Source organism: Balaenoptera physalus (genome assembly GCF_965194825.1).
Source record: "Balaenoptera physalus genome assembly, chromosome: 10".
Lineage (NCBI taxonomy): Eukaryota > Metazoa > Chordata > Mammalia > Artiodactyla > Balaenopteridae > Balaenoptera > Balaenoptera physalus.
Window position 1 is genome coordinate 42,695,757 of NC_138889.1, and position 20,277 is coordinate 42,716,033.

The window sequence follows — 20,277 nt, forward strand, 5'->3', positions numbered from 1 at the left end:
GCCCTTCTGTGTCTCCTGTTTCTTGTTTTTAGGAAATAGGCTTCATTCAGCCTCCTCGACCTTTCCTGGGTTCCAAAGGGCAGAGTCAAACAGTTGCTTATCAAGAAAGAGAGGGAATGCAGAAACAAGAGTGGAGCAGTCAAGAAACAGTAGTGCAGGACTTACCTGGTGGTGCAGTGTTTAAGAATCCTCCTGCCAATGCAGGGGACAAGGGTTTGAGCCCTGGTCTGGGAAGATTCCACATGCCGCGGAGCAACTAAGCCCATGCGCCACAACTACTGAGCCCACATTCTACAGCCTGCTAGCCACAACTACTGAAGCCCGCATGCCTAGGGCCCATGATCTGCAACAAGAGAAGCCACTGCAATAAGAAGCCTATACACCGCAACAAAGAGTAGACCCTGCTTGCCGCAACTTGAGAAAAGCCTGCACGCAGCAACGAAGACCCAATGCAGCCAAAGATAAATACATAAATAAATAAATTTATTTAAAAAAAAAAGAAAGAAAGGGGCTTCCCTGGTGGCGCAGTGGTTGAGAATCTGCCTGCCAATGCAGGGGACACGGGTTCGAGCCCTGGTCTGGGAAGATCCCACATGCCACGGAGCAACTGGGCCTGTGAGCCACAACTACTGAGACTGCGCATCTGGAGCCTGTGCTCCACAACAAGAGAGGCCGCGATAGTGAGAGGCCCGCGCACCGCAATGAAGAGTGGCCCCCGCTCTCCATAACTGGAGAAAGCCCTCACACAGAAACGAAGACCCAATACAGCCAAAAATAAATAAATAAAATTAAAAAAAAAAAAAAAGCAAAACTTAAAAAAAAAAAAGGAAAGAAAGAAAGAAACAATAGTGCAACCATGGGTCAGGGTCCTGGTTCCTCCTCATGGAATATACATACAATATCTTTGAGTTCTTCTGCAGGAACTAAAGCCCTCACCCAGGGGGAGGATGGTGACTTCAGGCTGAGCACAAGATTCTTGGAACACCACCCTGTTACCTCACCACCAGCCAATCAGAAGAAAGTCTGCACACAGTGGAAGATAACAAAGACTCTGACCCCTTCCTCAAATGATTCTCCCTTTAAAAACTTTCTTGGTTGAGCAGAATCTTCAGAGTTGGTTTTCGGACATGAGTTCACCTTCTTCCCAGGTTGTTGGCCTCCTGAATAAAGCAACTTTTCCTTTCCTACCAACACTTTTCTCTTGAGCATTGGCTTTTGAGTGGTGAGGTCAGTAACACAGGCACACTTTCTCCTTTCTTCTTTCTCGCAGGCTGGTGTCTACTATGTCTGCCCACCTGCACCTCAATGCTGATCATACTCCCACACAGAAACTGGTGCTTGTCCATTCAGACACCTGGGAACTAAGCTGATTTTACCCTGCACACCTGGCCTTACCTCTCAGGCTGGACATCTCTCGACCTTACTCACCCTAGTCAAAACCCTCAGTCTCCGTCTAGCTCTGATCAGCAAAGAGACTCACATAGCTTTGTATACTATTATATATGATTCTCAGATTATTTCAGGAATGTCTCATTTCCTTAAAGAGATTTTGTACTCCTCAAAATCAGACTCCTAACCCATTTCCAGGAGGGACTAACATACAGTTGAGCATAGAGCAGACAGAGCCTCAATGTTTTTATCTGTAAAATGGATATATTTATAAAATTCATAGACATGCAAATTATATCCTATTTCAAAAGAGATGTTTGAGATGATGCATGCAAATTGTCCAGAATGATCTGGAACACAGTAAATGCCCCAGAAGTGGTGGCTATTGTTGGATCCAATGAAACCCAAGCATTATGACTTCCAGACCAGTGCTTCTTCTAGATCTTATCAAGTGACCAAAATGACGACGAGTCTGAGAACACTTAAATTTGTAATGCAGAAGTGCTGAGTATTTGGCTCCACTGATTGGCTACTAATTGCAATCCCTGATCAAGAAATGAACATTTTGACCAGGGAATTTCACAAGGCCAATTATCATGAGACTTTTCTGTCAACATGACCTACCAGAAAACAATAGTATCTGAGTACTAGCGGTGTGACACAGGGACTGTATCAGCCACATCAGCATGCCTGTGGACCTGACACCAGGTCAATGCTTAACTCACTCTGTGAAAGACACAACAGTCTGGGGTTGTCCTTCCTCTCCTCTCCTCTCCTCACTCTGCCTGGCTCTTCTGAGAAGATGGTGAGGACCTACTATTCTGAACAGTGTGCTCTACGGGCAGCTTGTTCTGCTGCTCAGCAGGACAAAGGACACATGCTTTTTTTTGTCATCAAAGGAAACAACTTTCAGATGTCGCAGAGTTGGCAGTGCAGAGAGAAGGCAGAACTTTCCAAATTCTACCTCAGTGCAGCCTCTTCTGTTAAGAAGAAGGAAGATTTCTCTACACCCTCTCGAGCATTTACTGTACTTTTTGATGATGGCCATTCTGACCAGTATGAGGTGATACCTCATTGTAGTTTTGATTTGCATTTCTCTGATAATTAGCGATGTTGAGCATATTTTCATGTGCCTCTTGACTATCTGTATGTCTTCTTTGGAGAAATGTCTATTTAGGTATTCTGCCCATTTTTTTATTGGGTTGTTTGTTTTTTTGATACTGAGCTGCATGAGCTGTTTGTAAATTTTGGAGATTAATCCCTTCTTGGTCACTTCATTTGCAAATATTTTCTCCCATTCTGTGGGTTGCCTTTTCTTTTTCTTTGTGGTTTCCTTTGCTGTGCAAAAGCTTTTGCGTTTAATTAGGTCCCATGTGTTTATTTTTGTTTTTATTTCGATTACTCTAGGAGACAGATCAAAAAAGATTTTGCTGTGATTTATGTCAGAGTGTTCTGCCTATGTTTTCATCTAAGAGTTTTATAGTATACCTGTTGGTGGGAATGTAAATTGGTACAGCCACTATGGAGAACAGTATGGGGGTTCCTTAAAGAACTAAAAATAGAGCTACCATATGATCCAGCAACTGGGCATACATCTGGAGAAAAACATGATTCCAAAAGATACATGCACCCCAATGTTCATTGCAGTGCTGTTTACAATAGCCAAGATATGGAAGCAGCCTAAATGTCCATCAACAGAGGAATGGATAAAGAATATGTGGTACATATATACAATGGAATATTACTCAGCCATTTAAAAGAATGAAATAATGTCATTTGCAGCAACATGGATGGACCTAGAGATGATCATACCTAGTGAATTAAGTCAGACAGAGAAAGACAAATAGCATATGATATCACTTATATGTGGAATCTTAAAAAAATGTTACAAATGAACTTATTTACAAAACAGAAACACTCACAGACTTAGAGAATGAAATTATGATTACCAGAGGGGAAGGATGGGGGCGGGGGGAGGGATCGATTGGGAGTTTGGGATTGACATGTACACACTACTATATTTAAAATATAATTGATAACCAATAGGGGCCTACTGTATAGCACAGGGAACTCTGCTCAATATTCTGTAATAACCTAAATGGGAAAATAATTTGAAAAATAATAGATACTTGTACATGTATAACTGAATCACTTTGCTGTACACCTGAAACTAACACAACAATGTTAATCAACTATACTCCAATATAAAATAAAAATTTTTTTAAAAAGAAGAAGGAAGAGTTGCCAGATTGGAAAGGGCAAGGTCACATTAGCCAGAGGCTAAAGAGATCCAGGAGAAATAAAGACCACAAAAGAGCTCAGAACTCATCTAAGTGGCTTCGAACCCTCCCCTGGTAGAATATTTCCTATTGTGCTGAGAGAGGTAGCAGATGAAATTTTGGAACCTATCTTGGTTCCTCAGGGAAAGTGGGTGGAAGCGTTAAAGGGGGCCCTGTGTTATCCCATTTATTTTATTATATTCCTATTTTTTTAATTGAAGGATAGTTGATGTACAATATTGTATAAGTTACAGGTGTACAAAATAGTGATTCACAAATTTTAAAGGTTATACTACATTTAAAGTTATTATAAAATATTGGCTATATTCCCCGTGCTGTACAATATATCCTTATAGCTTATTTTATACACAATAGTTTGTACCTCTCAATCCCCTGCCCCTGTATTGCCCCTCCCCCCTCCCTCTCCCCACTGTTAACCACTAGGTTGTTCTCTATATCTGTGAGTCTGCTTCTTTTTTATATTCATTAGTTTGTTGTATTTTTTAGATTCCACATATAAGTGATATCATACAGAATTTGTCTTTATCTGATTTATTTCACTTAGCATAATGCCCTCCAAGTCCATCCATGTTGCTGCAAATAGCAAAATTTCATTCTTTTTTATGGCTGAGTAGCATTCCACTGTGTGTGTGTGTATGTGTGTGTGTGTGTGTGTGTGTGTGTGTGTTTATACAGCATCTTCTTTACCCATTCATCTATCGACGGATACTTAGGTTGCTTCCATGTCTTGGCAATTGTAAATAATGCTCCTATGAATGTTGGGGTGCATTATCCCACCTATTTTAGTTAAGGTGACACTAGCTGCTGTATCAGCTAATCCCTGCAATCTCAATAGCTTAATATAATACAGGGTTATCTCTCCCTCTGACACAGACTGCTGTGGGTGGCATGGCCCAATAGTCTTCCACCTCAACATTCAGGGACCCAGGCTCTTTCCATCTTGTGGCTCCACTCTCCTCATGAGCATCAGAGATCATCCCATCCAACTGGAAGATGGGGACAGAGACTGTGGGAAATGTACACCAGCTTCTTAACTGCTTCTGCCCAGAAATGACACATATCACTTCCAGACATATTTAATTGGCCAGAGCTCAGTCACATGGCCACATCTGACTGCAAGAGAGCTGGGAAGTGTGATCTAGCTGCCCAGGAAGAAAGGGAAATGGGCTTGACATGACAAAGCAGAAAGCTTAAAGTTAATTGAAACAAAGATGCCAGACCACAATTGCAGACCAAGCCTCACTCCTCCTGTACTACAGGTTTGGTTTTCTTTCAAAGACAGTCTGAACCTTCTTGCTGATTCCTTTTCTATATTTACTTTGGCTACTACAAAGCTCAATTGTAGAACTTTACAGTGTGTACTTCTATGTATAATCTTTTTCTTCTTGCCGAATATTTCAGTCTACATTTATTTCCTCCTGTCTCAGATTTCTTGTCTATCTGGGGGAGAAAGATTTGCATTAAAGGAAATATTTTGGGGCTCCTGCTTTTGGGGTGAGCCTAAACCACAATTCAGAGTCTGGTTGTTTGCTTAGGATCATATGGGTTTGTTCTGGGCTCTTCTGGGGTCTAGTTTCATGAACTAATAGAAAGGGCATTTGCTTTCCTTTGAGATTGGGAGGAGAAAGGGGAAATGAAGGAGGAAGGAGCTGTGTGCCCTGGTGCTTAGGGAAACAGTCAGAAATGATGCTCATGGAGTAAGTGGCATGGTCTGGGCCCAGCCCAGACTTGAACCTCTGTGAGAATGTTCAGGGCCCCAAGCTGCAGGGGTTGGCTCAGGACAAACTTTTTAAAAGAAGGCAGGAAGGTGACAAAGTATAAACAGAGGGAGAGAAAGGGTCTAAGTCCCTACCACGGCCACAAACCACAATGCAGTAATGGAAATGCAGCGAGCCTACAAGTGGAGAGTACGCTCAAGGTGTCACCAGCCGCAGAGGTGGTAAGATGTGGCTCAGTGTGGAACAAGGGCACCAGAGAGCAAGTGCGGTCCTCCTCCATGGTGGGAGAATCTCTCAGAAAGAGCTCTTTGGTTTGTTGCTGTTTGGTTTTATTTTGGAAGGGTGCTGAGATTCCTCATAAGTAGAGAGAAATTGCCACAGTAATTGAGAGGTTAATGATGGTATGAATGTGACTTCCTTCATACTCTAATCTGGTGAGAGGCTTGGGACATCCCAGTTTCTTTTGTCAGACATTTTGAAACTTCAAAACTTTTGAAAATGAGATGGAGTTGGTTATGAGTTGAATTTTGTCTCCCCAAAAGATATGTTGGAGTCCTAACCCTCCGTACCTGTGAATGTGACCTTATTTGGAAACAGGGTCTTTGCAGATGTAAACACATTAAGAGGAAGTCATTAAAGTGAGCCCTAGAGAGACCTTCAAGATGGCGGAAGAGTAAGACGTGGAGATCACCTTCCTCCCAACAAATACATCAGAAATACATCTACATGTGGAACAACTCCTACAGAGCACCTACTGAAAGCTGGCAGAAAACCTCAGACTTCCCAAAAGGCAAGACACTCCCCAAGTACCTGGGTAGGGCAAAAGAAAAAAGAAAAAACAGAGACAAAAGAATAGGGATGGGACCTGCCCCTCTGGGAGGGAGCTGTGAAGGAGGAAAAGTTTCCACACACTAGGAAGACCCTTCACTGGCAGAGACAGGGGGATGGCGGAGGGGGGAAGCTTCAGAGCCACAGAGGAGAGTGCAGCAACAGTGGTGCAGAGGGCAAAGCGGAGAGATTCCCGCACAGAGTATCGGTGCCAGCCAGCACTCACCAGACCAAGAGGCTTGTCTGCTCACCCACTGGGGCGGGTAGGGGCTGGGAGCTGAGGCTCCGGCTTCAGAGGTCAGATCCCAGGGAGAGGACTGGGGTTGGCTGCGTGAACACAGCCTGAAGGGGGCTAGTGCGCCACAGCCAGCCAGGAAGGAGTCCAGGAAAACGTCTGGATCTGCCAAAGAGGCAAGAGACCATTGTTTCAGGGTGTGTGAAGAGAGGGGATTCAGAGTACTGCCTAAACGAGCTCCAGAGATGGGTGTGAGCTGCGGCTACCAGCATGTACAACTGATACGGGCATGAAACGCTAAGGCTGCTGTTGCAGCCACCAAGAAGCCTGTGTGCAAGCACAGGTCACTATCCACACCTCCCCTCCTGGGAGGCTGTGCAGCTCACCATTGCCAGGGTCCCGTGATCCAGGGACAACTTCCCCAGGAGAACACACGGAGTGCCTCATGCTGTTGCAATGTCATGCCTGCCTCTGCCACTGCAGGCTCGCCCCACATTCCGTACCCCTCCCTCCCTTTGGTCTGAGTGAGCCAGATCCCCCTAATCAGCTGCTACTTTAACCCCGTCCTGCCTGAGCGAAGAACAGATGCCCTCAGGCAACCTACACGCAGAGGTGGGGCCAGATCCAAAGCTGAAACACAGGAGCTGTGCAAACAAAGAAGAGAAAGGGAAATTTCTCCCAGCAGCCTCAGGATCAGCGGATTAAATCTCCACAATCACCTTGATGTACCCTGCATCTGTGGAATACCTGAATAGACAACGAATCATCCCAAAATTGAGGCGGTGGACTTTGGGAGCAACAATATATATACTTTTTTCCTTTTTCTCTTTTTGTGAGTGTGTATGTGTATGCTTCTTTGAGTGATTTTGTCTGTATAGCTTTGCTTTTACCATTTCTCCTAGGGTTCTGTCTGTCCGTTTTATTTTGTTTTGTTTTGTTTTTGTTTTTTTTAGTATAGTTTTTAGTGCTTGTCATCATTGGTGGATTTGTTTTCTAGTTTGGTTTCTCTCTTCTTTCTTTCTTTTTCTTTTCTTTATTTTATTACTTTAAAAATTTTTAATTTTTAATCTTTATTTTAATAACTTTATTTTATTTTATTTTTCTCTTTCTTTCTTTCTTTCTTTCTTTCTTTCTTTCTTTCTTTCTTTCTTTCTTTCATTTTTCTCCCTTTTCTTCTGAGCCAGGTGGCTGACGGGGTCTTGGTGCTCCCACTGGGTGTCAGGCCTGTGCATCTGAGTTGGGAGAGCTGAGTTCAGGACATTGGTCCACCAGAGACCTCCCAGCTCCATGTAATATCAAACGGTGAAAGCTCTCCCAGAGATCTCCATCGCAACACTAAGACCGAGCTCCACTCAACAAACAGCAAGCTACAGTGCTGGACACCCTATGCAAAACAACTAGCAAGACAGGAACACAACCCCACCCATTAGCAGAAAGTCTGCCTAAAATCATACTAAGGTCACAGACACCCCAAAACACACCATCAGATGCAGTCCTGCCCACCAGAAAGACAAGATCCAGCCTCATCCTCCAGAACACAGGCACTAGTCCCCTCCACCAGGAAGCCTACACAATCCACTGAACCAACCTTACCCACTGGGGCCAGATAACAAAAACAACGAGAACTATGAACCTGCAGTCTGTGAAAAGGAGACCCCAAACACAGTAAGTTAAGCAAAATGAGAAGACTGAGAAAGACACAGCAGATGAAGGAGCAAGATAAAAACCCACCAGACCAAACAAATGAAGAGGAAATAGGCAGTCTACCTGAAAAAGAATTCAGAGTACTGATAGTAAAGGTGATCCAAAATCTTGGAAATAGAATTGAGAAAATACAAGAAACGTTTAACAAGGACTTAGAAAAACTAAACAGCAAACAAAGAATGATGAACAACACAATAAATGAAATTAAAAATTCTCTAGAAGCAATCAATAGCAGAATAACTGAGGCAGAAGAACGGATAAGTGACCTGGAAGATAAGAGAGTGGAAATAACCACTGCAGAGCAGAATAAAGAACAAAGAATGAAAAGAATTGAGAACAGTCTCAGAGACCTCTGGGACAACATTAACCACACCAACATTCGAATTACAGGGGTCCCAGAAGAAGAAGAGAAAAAGAAAGGGACTGAGAAAATATTTGAAGAGATGATAGTTGAAAACTTCCCTAATATGGGAAAGGAAATAGTTAATCAAGTCCAGGAAGCACAGAGAGTCCCATATAGGATAAATATAAGGAGAAACACGCCAAGACACATATTAATCAAACTATCAAAAATTAAATAAAAAGAAAAAAAATAAAAGCAGCAAAGGAAAAACAACAAATAACATACAAGGGAATCACCATAAGGTTAACAGCTGATCTTTCAGCAGAAACTCTGCAAGCCAGAAAGGAGTGGCAAGATATATTTAAAGAGAGGAAAGGGAAGAACCTACAACGAAGATTACTCTACCCAGCAAGGATGTCATTCAGATTTGATGGAGAAATTAAAACCATTACAGACAAGCAAAAGCTAAGAGAATTCAACACCACCAAAACAGCTTTACAACAAATGCTAAAGGAACTACTCTAGGCAGGAAAAACAAGAGAAGGAAAAGACCTACAATAACAAACCCAAAATAATTAAGAAAATGGTAATAGGAACGTACCTATTGATAACTACCTTAAATGTAAATGGATTAAATGCTCCAACCAAAAGACATAGACTGGCTGAATGGATACGAAAACAAGAGCTGTATATATGCTGTCTACAAGAGACCCACTTCAGACCCAGGGACACATACAGACTGAAAGTGAGGGGATGGAAAAAGATATTCCAGGCAAATGGAAATCAAAAGAAAGCTGGAGTATCAAACCTCCTATCAGACAAAATAGACTTTAAAACAAAGACTATTACAAGAGACAAAGAAGGAAACTAGATAATGATCAAGGGATCAATCCAAGAAGAAGATATAACAATTGTAAATTTTATGCACCCAAAATAGGAGCACATCAATACCTAAGGCAAATGCTAACAGCCATAAAAGGAGAAATCGACAGTAACACAATCATAGTAGGGGACTTTAACACCCCACTTTCACCAATGGACAGATCATCCAAAATGAAAATAAATAAGGAAACACAAGCTTTAAATGATACATTAAACAAGATGGGCTTAATTACATTCCATGCAAAACAACAGAATACACATTCTTCTCAAGGGCTCATGGAATACTCTCCAGGATAGATTATATCTTGGGTCACAAATCAAGCCCTGGTAAGTTTCAAAAATTGAAATCGTACCAAGTACCTTTTCCAACCACAACGCTATGAGACTAGATATCAATTAAAGGAAAAAATCTGTAAAACATACAAAAACATGGAGGCTAAACAATACACTACTTAATAACCAAAAGATCACTGAAGAAATCAAAGGGGAAATCAAAAAATACCTAGAAACAAATGACAATGAAAACATGATGACCCAAAACCTATGGGATGCAGCAAAATCAGTTCTAAGAGGGAAGTTTATAGCAATACAATCCTACCTCAAGAAACAAGAAATATCTCATATAAACAACTTAACCTTACACCTAAAGCAATTAGAGAAAGAAGTACAAAAAACCCACAAAGTTAGCAGAAGGAAAGAAATCATAAAGATCTGCACAGAAATAAATGAAAAAGAAATGAAGGAAACAATAGCGAAGATCAATAAGACTAAAAGCTGGTTCTTTGAGAAGATAAACAAAATTGATAAACCATTAGCCAGACTCATCAAGAAAAAAAGGGAGAAAACTCAAATCAATAGAATTAGAAAAGAAAAAAGAGAAGTAACAACTGACACTGCAGAAATACAAAGGATCATGAGAGATTACTACAAGCAAGCATATGCCAATAAAATGGACAACATGGAAGAAACAGACAAACTTTTAGAAAAGCACAACCTTCTGAGACTGAACCAGGAAGAAATAGAAAATATAAACAGACCAATCACAAGCACTGAAATTGAAACTGTGATTAAAAATCTTCCAACAACAACAACAAAAAATCTTCCAACAAACAAAAGCCAGGACTAGATGGCTTCACAGGGAAATTCTATCAAACATTTAAAGAAGAGCTAACACAAATCCTTCTCAAACTCTTCCAAAATATAGCAGAGGGAGGAACACTCCCAAACTCATTCTATGAGACCACCATCACCCTGATACCAAAACCACACAAAGATGTCACAAAGAAAGAAAACTACAGGCCAATATCACTGATGAAGATAAATGCAAAAATCCTCAACAAAATACTAGCAAACAGAATCCAACAGCACATTAAAAGGATCATACACCATGATCAAGTGGGGTTTATCCAAGGAATGCAAGGATTCTTCAATATATGCAAATCAATCAACGTGTTACACCATATTAACAAATTGAAGGAGAAAAACCATATGATCATCTCAATACATGCAGGAAAAGCTTTTGACAAAATTCAACACTCATTTATGATAAAAACCTGCCAGAAAGTAGGCATAGAGGGAACTTACCTCAACATAATAAAGGCCATATATGACAAACCCACAGCCAACATCATTCTCAATGGTGAAAAATTCAAACCATTTTCACTAAGATCAGGAACAAGGCAAGGTTGCCCACTCTCACCACTATTATTCAACATAGTTTTGGAAGTTTTAGTCACAGCAATCAGAGAAGAAAAAGACATAAAAGGAATCCAAATTGGAAAAGAAGAAGTAAAGTTGTCACTGTTTGCAGATGACTTGATACTATACCTAGAGAATCCTAAAGACTCTACCAGAAAACTCCTAAGGCTAATCAATGAATTTGGTAAAGTAGCAGAATACAAAATTAAAGCACAGAAATCTCTTGCATTCCTATACACTAATGATGAAAAACCTGAAAGAGAAATTAAGGAAACACTCCCATTTACCACTGCAACAAAAAGAATAAAATACCTAGGAATAAACCTCCCTAAGGAGACAAAACACCTGTATGGAGAAAACCATAAGACACTGATGAAAGAAATTAAAGATGATACAAACAGATGGAGAGATATACCATGTTCTTGGATTGGAAAACTCAACATTGTGAAAATGACTACTATCCAAAGCAGTCTACAGACTCAATGCAATTCCTATCAAACTACCAATGGCATTTTTCACAGAACTAGAACAAAAAATTTCACAATTTGTATGGAAACACAAAAGACCCCGAATAGCCAAAGTAATCTTCAGAACGAAATATGGAGCTGGAGTAATCAGACTCCCTGACTTCAGACTATACTACAAAGCTACAGTAATCAAGACAGTATGGTACAGGCACAAAAACAGAAATGTAGATCAATGGAACAGGATAGATGGCCCAGAGATAAACCCATGCACATATGGTCACCTTATCTTTGATAAAGGAGACAAGAATATACAATGGAGAAACGACAGCCTCTTCAATAAGTGGTGCTGGGAAAACTGGACAGCTACATGTAAAAGAATGAAATTAGAACACTCCCTAACACCTTACACAAAAATAAACTCAAAATGGGTTAAAGACTTAAATGTAAGGCCAGACACTCTAAAACTCTTAGAGGAAAACATAGGCAGAATACTCTATGACATAAATCACAGCAAGATCCTTTTTGACCCACATCCTAAAGAAATGGAAATAAAAACAAAAATAAGCAAATGGGACCTAATGAAACTTAAAAGGTTTTGCACAGAAAAGGCAACCATAAACAAAATGAAAAGACAACCCTCAGAATGGGAGAAAATATTTGCAAATGAAGCAACTGACAAAGGATTAATCTCCAAAATTTATAAGGAGCTCATGCAGGTCAAAATCAAAAAAGCAAACAACCCAATGCAAAAATGGGCAGAAGAGCTACATAGACATTTCTCCAAAGAAGATATACAGATTGTCAACAAGCACATGAAAGAATGCTCAACATCACTAATCAATAGAGAAATGCAAATCAAAACTACAGTGAGGTATCACCTCACACCAGTCAGAATGGCCATCATCAAAAAATCTACAAACAATAAATGTTGGAAAGGGTGTGGAGAACAGGGAACACTCTTTCACTGCTGGTGGGAATGTAAATTGATACAGCCACTATGGAGAACAGTACGGAGGTTCCTTAAAAAACTAGAAGTAGAACTATCATATGACCCTGCAATCCCACTACTGGGCATATACCCTGAGAAAACCATAATTCAAAAAGAGTCATAACCGCAATGTTCATTGCAGCTCTATTTACAATAGCCAGGACATGGAAACAACCGAAGTGTCCATCAACGGATGAATGGATAAAGAAGATGTGGCACATATATACAGTGGAATATTACTCAGCCATAAAAAAATGAAATTGAGTTGTATGTAGTGAGGTGGATGGACCTAGAGTCTGTCATACAGAGTGAAGTAAGTCAGAAAGAGAGAAACAAATACTGTATGCTAACACATATATATGGAATTTCCAAAAAAAAAAAAATTGTTCTGAAGAACCTAAGGGTAGGACAGGAATAAAGACGCAGACCTAGAGAATGGACTTGAGGACATGGGGAGGGGGAAGGGTAAGCTGGGGCGAAGTGAGAGAGTGGCATGGACTTATATACACTACCAAATATAAAATAGATAGCTAGTGGGAAGCAGCTGCATAGCACAGGGAAATCAGCTCGGTGCTTTGTGACTACTAGAGGGGTGGGATAGGGAGGGTGGGAGGGAGGGAGACGCAAAAGGGAAGAGCTATGGGGATATATGTATATGTATAGCTGATTCACTTTGTTATAAAGCAGAAACTAACACACGATTGTAAAGCAATTATACTCCAATAAAGACGTTTAAAAAAAAAAGTGAGCCCTAATCCAATATGACTGGTGTACTTATGAGAAGAGGAGAAGAGACACAGAAACACACGCTGGGAAGAAGGCCATGTGAAGATGGAGGCATAGATTGGAGTGATGCACCCAGAAGCCCAGGAACACCAAGGATTGCCAGCAACCCCCGTGAGCTAGGAAGAAGGAAAGATCCTTCCCTCGAGCCTTCAGAGAGAGCATGGCCCTGGTGACACGTTGGTTTTGGACACTGGCCTTTAGAACTGTGAGAGGTTACATTTCTGTTTTAAGATACCTAGTTTATGGTCATTTGCTATGGTGACTAGGAAACCAATGCAGGGCTCTTAATAATTATTAAAATGTGAAAGTAGAAACACAACAGGTATAAATACTTGGCATTTCTGTTTTACAAATATCAATACTTTTGTATCTCTACCTTCTCTTGTGATGGTAAATAATAGAGGATATGACCAAAAAAACCTCTTGGACCTTCAGAATTAAAGGTGTGCTCTCCCCCCACCAGCAGACAAAGCAGTGCCAGTTACTCATTCAGCCACTTTAGCCAATTTCCCCATGATGTAATTAAATGATAAAAAAAAATAAATACTCTGCCCAGACAAGCTCCTTTCTAAATTGGAAGTGAATGCCTATATTTTATTCCTTTGAAGTCTGGCATGAAATCTCTGCCCCCAGTTTGTCTGCTGCATTTCAAATGTCAGAGTGGGCAGAGGGCATCCAGGAACACCATGGGGAAAGCCAGATACTTTTGTAAGACCAGCAGCTGAGAGTGAAGGCCTCTCTTAACTCCACCACCACTGTGGTGCCTGACATGGTATAACTGTAATTATGGGATTCATTTATCTGTCCCTGTTTTTCTCCCACTAGAATGTGAGTTCCTTGAAAGCAGAGACCATGTTTTATTTTATCTGTAGTCAGTCCTGGCAGCTATTGTTTTTATCTCTCCAGCATGCTTTCCTTTCTCCTTTCTTCTGGTAAGGGGGTTCCCTTTCCTTTGGGGACCTCTTTGTCACCCCATGTGGTCCTGGTGGACTTTCACTTATGATGATTTCACCCATTCAGTGGGATATGCATGTGATCCAGACAGGGCCAACTATAATTCAGTGCTCCTTCAAAGCCGTGGATTTGTCCAATTGTGAGCACATGATTTAAGGTCAACCATCAGAGTCTTTTATAAAATTCTCTGAATTAGAGGGAGTAGGGTAACCATTTTTCTTTTCTGAGATGGGAAGAATGTTGCTTTGGGGCTTCAGTAGCCCTCTTCCCTGATACCAAGTAAACCTATCTGCAGGAAAAAGAATGAGGCCAAGACACAAGGAGAACCAGAGACAGGCAGCGATGTACAGAGTGTGGAGCCTTGAGTCCCCTACTCCAGTTTCTGGGTAAGGTCTTAACTCTTAAACTTCCTCCTTTGATTCTGTCACCTCCCCAGGACCCCTGCAAGCCTGTAATCCAATAAGTCCTACTTTTTTGTTAAGCAAGCTTGAGCTCAATTTCTGTTGCTTACTACCAAAAGAATCCTAAAGTACACATGGTTATACACTCAATGCCCACTGAAAATATTAATAATGGAAAACATTTATATATGCTTCCTATGTACCAGGCATTGTTGAAATGCCTTATATATATTAATTTTTTCAAAAATGATGTCATTGGGTAAATACTAATATTTTCATACCTCTTTTAGAGATTAGAAAATCAAGGCACAGAAAGGCCAGAGAACTAGTAAGTAGCAAAGCTAGGATATAAAACTAGGAAGACTGGCTCCAGAATATGTGTTCTTAACAGCTATGCTATTTTGCTTCTTAGAAATCAAATACTTAACATTATTCTGTAGAATAAATGAGGGGCAGAAAAGGAAATGTAGGAAGACCACATTGCTTTGATGGCTGTAAGGGGGAACTAATGCTATGTTCCACACCTGAAAGCAGAGGAACAGTTCTGCACTTAAAGATTAGAAAGAACCAAATGTCCATCAATAGAAACTGCATACCCTAATGCTCAGATTGCAGTCTCTAAATTCCATTTCTTTCTAATGGGAACAAGGTTCCTTGTAAAAATGGCAGTTTCCAGATCTGAGACAGAAAAATGAACAAGTGGAGTTTAGAACATCACATCATACTAGAATGTAGGGCATTTACTGAAAACCACTAGTGTCTTAAAAAAATTCAGGAAGTAACTTGGAGAGGCTCCCATTGACCACTGATGGGAGAATTTGAGCAATGATACGGATAATAACTGCAGTGGATTGAAACATACCAAATAGATTTAAATCCAAGATTATATTATATATATTATATTATGTATATTATTATATTATATATTAATATATTGATATATAATATACTATATATTATTATATTATACATGTAATATATTATATATATATTTATATATATATATATACACACACACACACACACACACACATACACACACAAAGAAAAACATCATTGATTGTCCTTGGGGGATGATCAGAAACAAGCTTATTATTTGAAAACTGGCAAATAAAAGAAACAACATTTTTTTCTGTCTTTCCTCTGGGTAACAAATAGTAAATGAGGGGAAGTCTATATATAAATAAAGAAGGAAAGAAAAAAACTGGAAAATCACTGTTTGCAACCACTAATTAATGGATCTAGGCAATGATCAGCAACAACTGTTGACATCACAAAAAGAGGAAAAACCAGACCTGATATGCCTCCTGAAAGAAGTACCCAGCACCACCTATAAGGGTGTCTTGCCAAAATAAACAAATGTGAATCTGATTAAGTCTTTAGAACTAACTACCAATTTACAGGAAATACAGCGGACAAGGAAACATGTTAAGTGACACCATAAGGATGAAAGCAGCAAAATCAAACTGTGGAAAACTCTAGAGGACAAACATCTTGTTGTCTTCAACAAATAATTGCAAGGGGAAGAAAAGAGATGAAGGAGGTATTACTAGATCAAAAGAGACTTGTCAGATATAAAAATAAATCACAATAAATGGATCTTAGTTGGAACTTGATTCAAACAAACTATATTAACAAAAAGATTGTTGACAGAATACTTGTTATTAGGAATTATTATTAATATTAAGGTTTGATAAATGTGTTGTAGTTGTTTTCTAGAGTCTGTATCTTTTAGAGATGCATACTGAAATCTTTATGAATAAAATTATGTGTTGACTGTAATTTTCTTCAAAATAATCCATGGAGTGAGAGAAGTATATGGGAGTATAAATGAGCTGAAAATTGCTGAAGCTAAGGAATGGATACATGGGTCTTCTCTACTTCTGTATGCATTTGGAATTTTTAGAATTTTCTGTGATAAGCAGTTTAAACAGATCACATCTGTCAGAGCTGGCTTGGAAATTGGGTCACAACAGAGGCTTCAAGAGGGGATGGATATCAGTAAGGCCAATTAAGAGGGGTTGTGGACCTGGGAAAAGAGCCAAGCCAACATGGGAATTGGGACTTAGCCTGGAAATTTGCATCCTGGGTGCTTGTGTAATCCTTTCCTCGCGTGCTCACACATTTCCTCCCAAGCACCCACTTACCAATCCACCTCTTCTCCCAAGCACTACCTTCCCAAGCCATGTATCTAATCACCTTCTACCCCCACTCACAAACCCTTCATTTACTACTGACTTTGTTTTCTCCTCTTCCTCTATGCTTGAGCATAAAGATGAGGTGGTAGATACGCCCATAACTGTTCAATGATTGACCAGAATGAAAAATGAGGTTGGTTGTAGTAAATGGCATTGAGTTCCTAGAATTCAGTAAACCCCTTACTGGCAAGGAGGGACTTCTACTTCTATATTCCCTCACAAATCCTAGGCCAGCCCTGCACATTCAGTTAACGTTTCATCCATAATTATTTTAGTCTGACTTAAAGAATGACTTAATTTAGAGGCTTGATTTTTTTTTTTACACACACACACACACACACACTGTATTTTATTTTTACAAGACATAAATAGACTGACACCAAGCATTGTACATGGATGACCACAACAAAAGCAACAATGATTGCAATTACCAAACATGAAACACACTCATACTATGTCATAATATTGACATTCAGTCCAGTAATCCTCCACTGTAACAGCTCCTTTACTTTGCAGTGAAAATTGATTTGTATGTTCTTTGTAGAGGCCTGATATTTTCTAATTTTGCTTTATAACATTTCTGGTCACCTCACTTTTTCCACTGAGTGAGGGGTAGCTTCTGTTCCTCTCCGTTTCATGTGGATTATCTCCATAAGTCCTCATATAGAAGGCACTAGAATTCCAAGGCAATTTGATGTTCAGAGGGCTGTATCTGGAAACCAACCTGGAGATTAAGTGGGTGAAGTAAATTAATTGTCTTCTGGCCCATGGCCTGGTTCCTTGAAGTCACATACACAGTCTAAACCATTTTTTTCTGGAACTTTTCAATGGTACAGGCCAGTGGGTTAGGGGGAAAAAATCCCCTAAAATGACAGGGTAACTTTTTTACCAATTGCCCCACTCAGATCTGTACCCATAGCCTCAGCCCCTGCCCCAACACTATAAAGCCTCATTAGAAAGGATGCAAAGAATCATTTTGCCTTAAGATAACTTATCATTTAGAAATATTATAGAGACAAAGGAAAGGAAAAGTCAGAATTAACTCTTATTAAGCATCTTCAGTGTGCTAGATATGACTGTGTTTATGGTTATATTCATGCATTAGGTCATTTAATAATATAAGAGTTTATAGAGAATTAAATGAGATAATACAGGTAAAGTACTTAGCACAGAAGCTGTTACATAGAAAACACCAAAAATAGTAGAGCTCCAAAACAATGAAATAAGAATAGTTTTTATTAATAACTATGGAGTAGTTATTACCCTCATTTTGCAGATCAGAAAGCAGAGGCTCAGAGCCACTCAACAGCTTTTCTAAGATCACAGAGCTAATAAGTCATAGAGCTGGGGTCTTAACTGGGGTTTCTATGAGTACAAAGCTTATGCCAGAGTTTAACCAGAGCAACAGAACCAGTAGGAGATATATAGCGATAATAAGAGATTTATTGCAAGAAATTGGCTTATATAATTGCAAAGACTGCCTAGGCAAGTTAGAAGTCCACAGGGTGGGCGCTCAGGACAGGCAGGCTGGAATTCTCAGGCATGAGCTGATGCTGGAAACCACAGGCAGAATTTCCCCTTCTTCTAGGAAACCTCAGCTCTGCTCCTAAGGCCTTTCAACTGATTGAAGCAGGCCAACCCAGATTATCTAGGATAATCAACTGATTATGGACATTAATTACATCTACAAAATACCTTTGCAGCGAAACCTAGGTTAGTGTTTGAATAAGTAGGGACTGTGGACTAGCCAAGTTGACACATTAAAAGACAATCACAATGTTCTTTCCATTTGGCCTTCAAATTAGTAATTTAGAGCAGGAAGTTGCCTTGGCACTTGTCAATTTCAACTTCCACATTTTAGAGGAGAGAAAATTGAGGCTCAGAGCTATGCAGTGATTTAGCCAAGCTCACGTACTTACCAAAGCCCAGGCCTTCTGGCCCCCACGCAGGGCTCTTTTCAGAGCATCAAACGCATGAGCTCATTCAGCAAGTATTTACTGAGTGTCCATCCTGCACCCGTGAGGGACGAGATATGACATTATCTCATGAGATGCTGCAATAGATGTATGCATGGTGGAGGCATAAAGTGAGCAAATTAATTCCACCTTGCAGAGGAGTGTGGCGAGGAAGGGCCTCACTGAGAGGGAAATTTGAGATTTGGAAGATGTGCTGATTTCGGCCAGGCAGTCAGCAAGGAAAAAGGCATCACTGATAGAGAAAATAATGCGAGCAAAGGCCTGAAAGTAGCATTTACTTGAGGTGAGAAGAGAAAGAAGACCGACTGAAGTTCTGCCTTCAAGGAAAGTGCAGACCTTTCCACATTATATGCAATAAAATCAGCTGAGGCCCACCCGTGGGTGCTCTTCTGGGCCCCAGTGGTCCTTGACTTTATTTTGAGAATCACTGCCTCACAGTAACCCATAGAAAAAGAGGTAAACCGGTATTGCTTTTTTTTTAAACATAGAGAAAGATGGGTAACTCTGGCAAGAATACAGCCAGAATCGTCAAGCCTGAGGCAAACCTCACTCCATTCTCCAGTTTCACAATAAGGATGAGGCAAATCTCCACAGTCGGACAGGACAGAGACATGTCTCTGGGGATTTCACTCTGTCTTGTGCAATGTCTGGGTCCCTGGCTGGAGGGGTCTGAGGATTGGAGGGTCACTGTTCTGTTCCATGAGACACTTTCATCTGGCAGAAAGGAAGTCCTCAGTGATATGAGAGAAGGACATTTGCCACCCTCTGGCAAAGAGGAGCCATGAAGGCAGTCCCATTGCGACCAAAATGTGCAGTGAGCACTTTTTTAAAAATTATTTATTTATTTATTTATTTATTTGGCTGTGTTGGGTCTTCGTTTCTGTGCGAGGGCTTTCTCTAGTTGCGGCAAACGGGGGCCACGCTTCATCGCGGTGCGCGGGCCTCTCACTATCGCGGCCTCTCTTGTTGCGGAGCACAGGCTCCAGACGCGCAGGCTCAGTAGTTGTGGCTCACGGGCCTAGTTGCTCCGCGGCATGTGGGATCTTCCCAGACCAGGGCTCGAACCCGTGTCCCCTGCATTAGCAGGCAGATTCTCAACCACTGCGCCACCAGGGAAACCCCATGAGCACTTTTTTGAAGCAAGTAGACATCTTGAGGAAATTGCAGCTGCCCTGGACACTGCTTCTACACAGCAGGCTTCAGGGTGGGATGACCTGAGCTATCAGAATTTGGAAGGGTATTTTCCCAGGGGCAGGACAAAGGGCGAGTGGGGCTCCCATAGGCTTGGTGTGACATAGGAAAGAGCCCAGCATGTGAGTCTGTTATGCACTAGCTGTGGGACCCCTCTGAGTTGCAGGGAAGCTGAGACAATACAAAACCCTGTCATTTGGGGTCGCTGTGAGGGCTGTG

At 40.7% G+C, this 20,277-nt stretch overlaps 1 long non-coding RNA gene across 1 annotated transcript in view; it reads right to left on the bottom strand.

Moving 5' to 3' along the window:
• The window catches only part of LOC309636726, an 85,179-nt gene extending 67,892 nt beyond the window's left edge, over nucleotides 1–17,287 (bottom strand). Inside the window, exon 1 of the long non-coding RNA XR_014250180.1 lies at nucleotides 17,221–17,287. This is a non-coding gene — a long non-coding RNA (uncharacterized lncRNA). The remainder of the gene's footprint in view (nucleotides 1–17,220) is intronic.
• Between the last annotated feature and the right edge of the window lie 2,990 nt (nucleotides 17,288–20,277).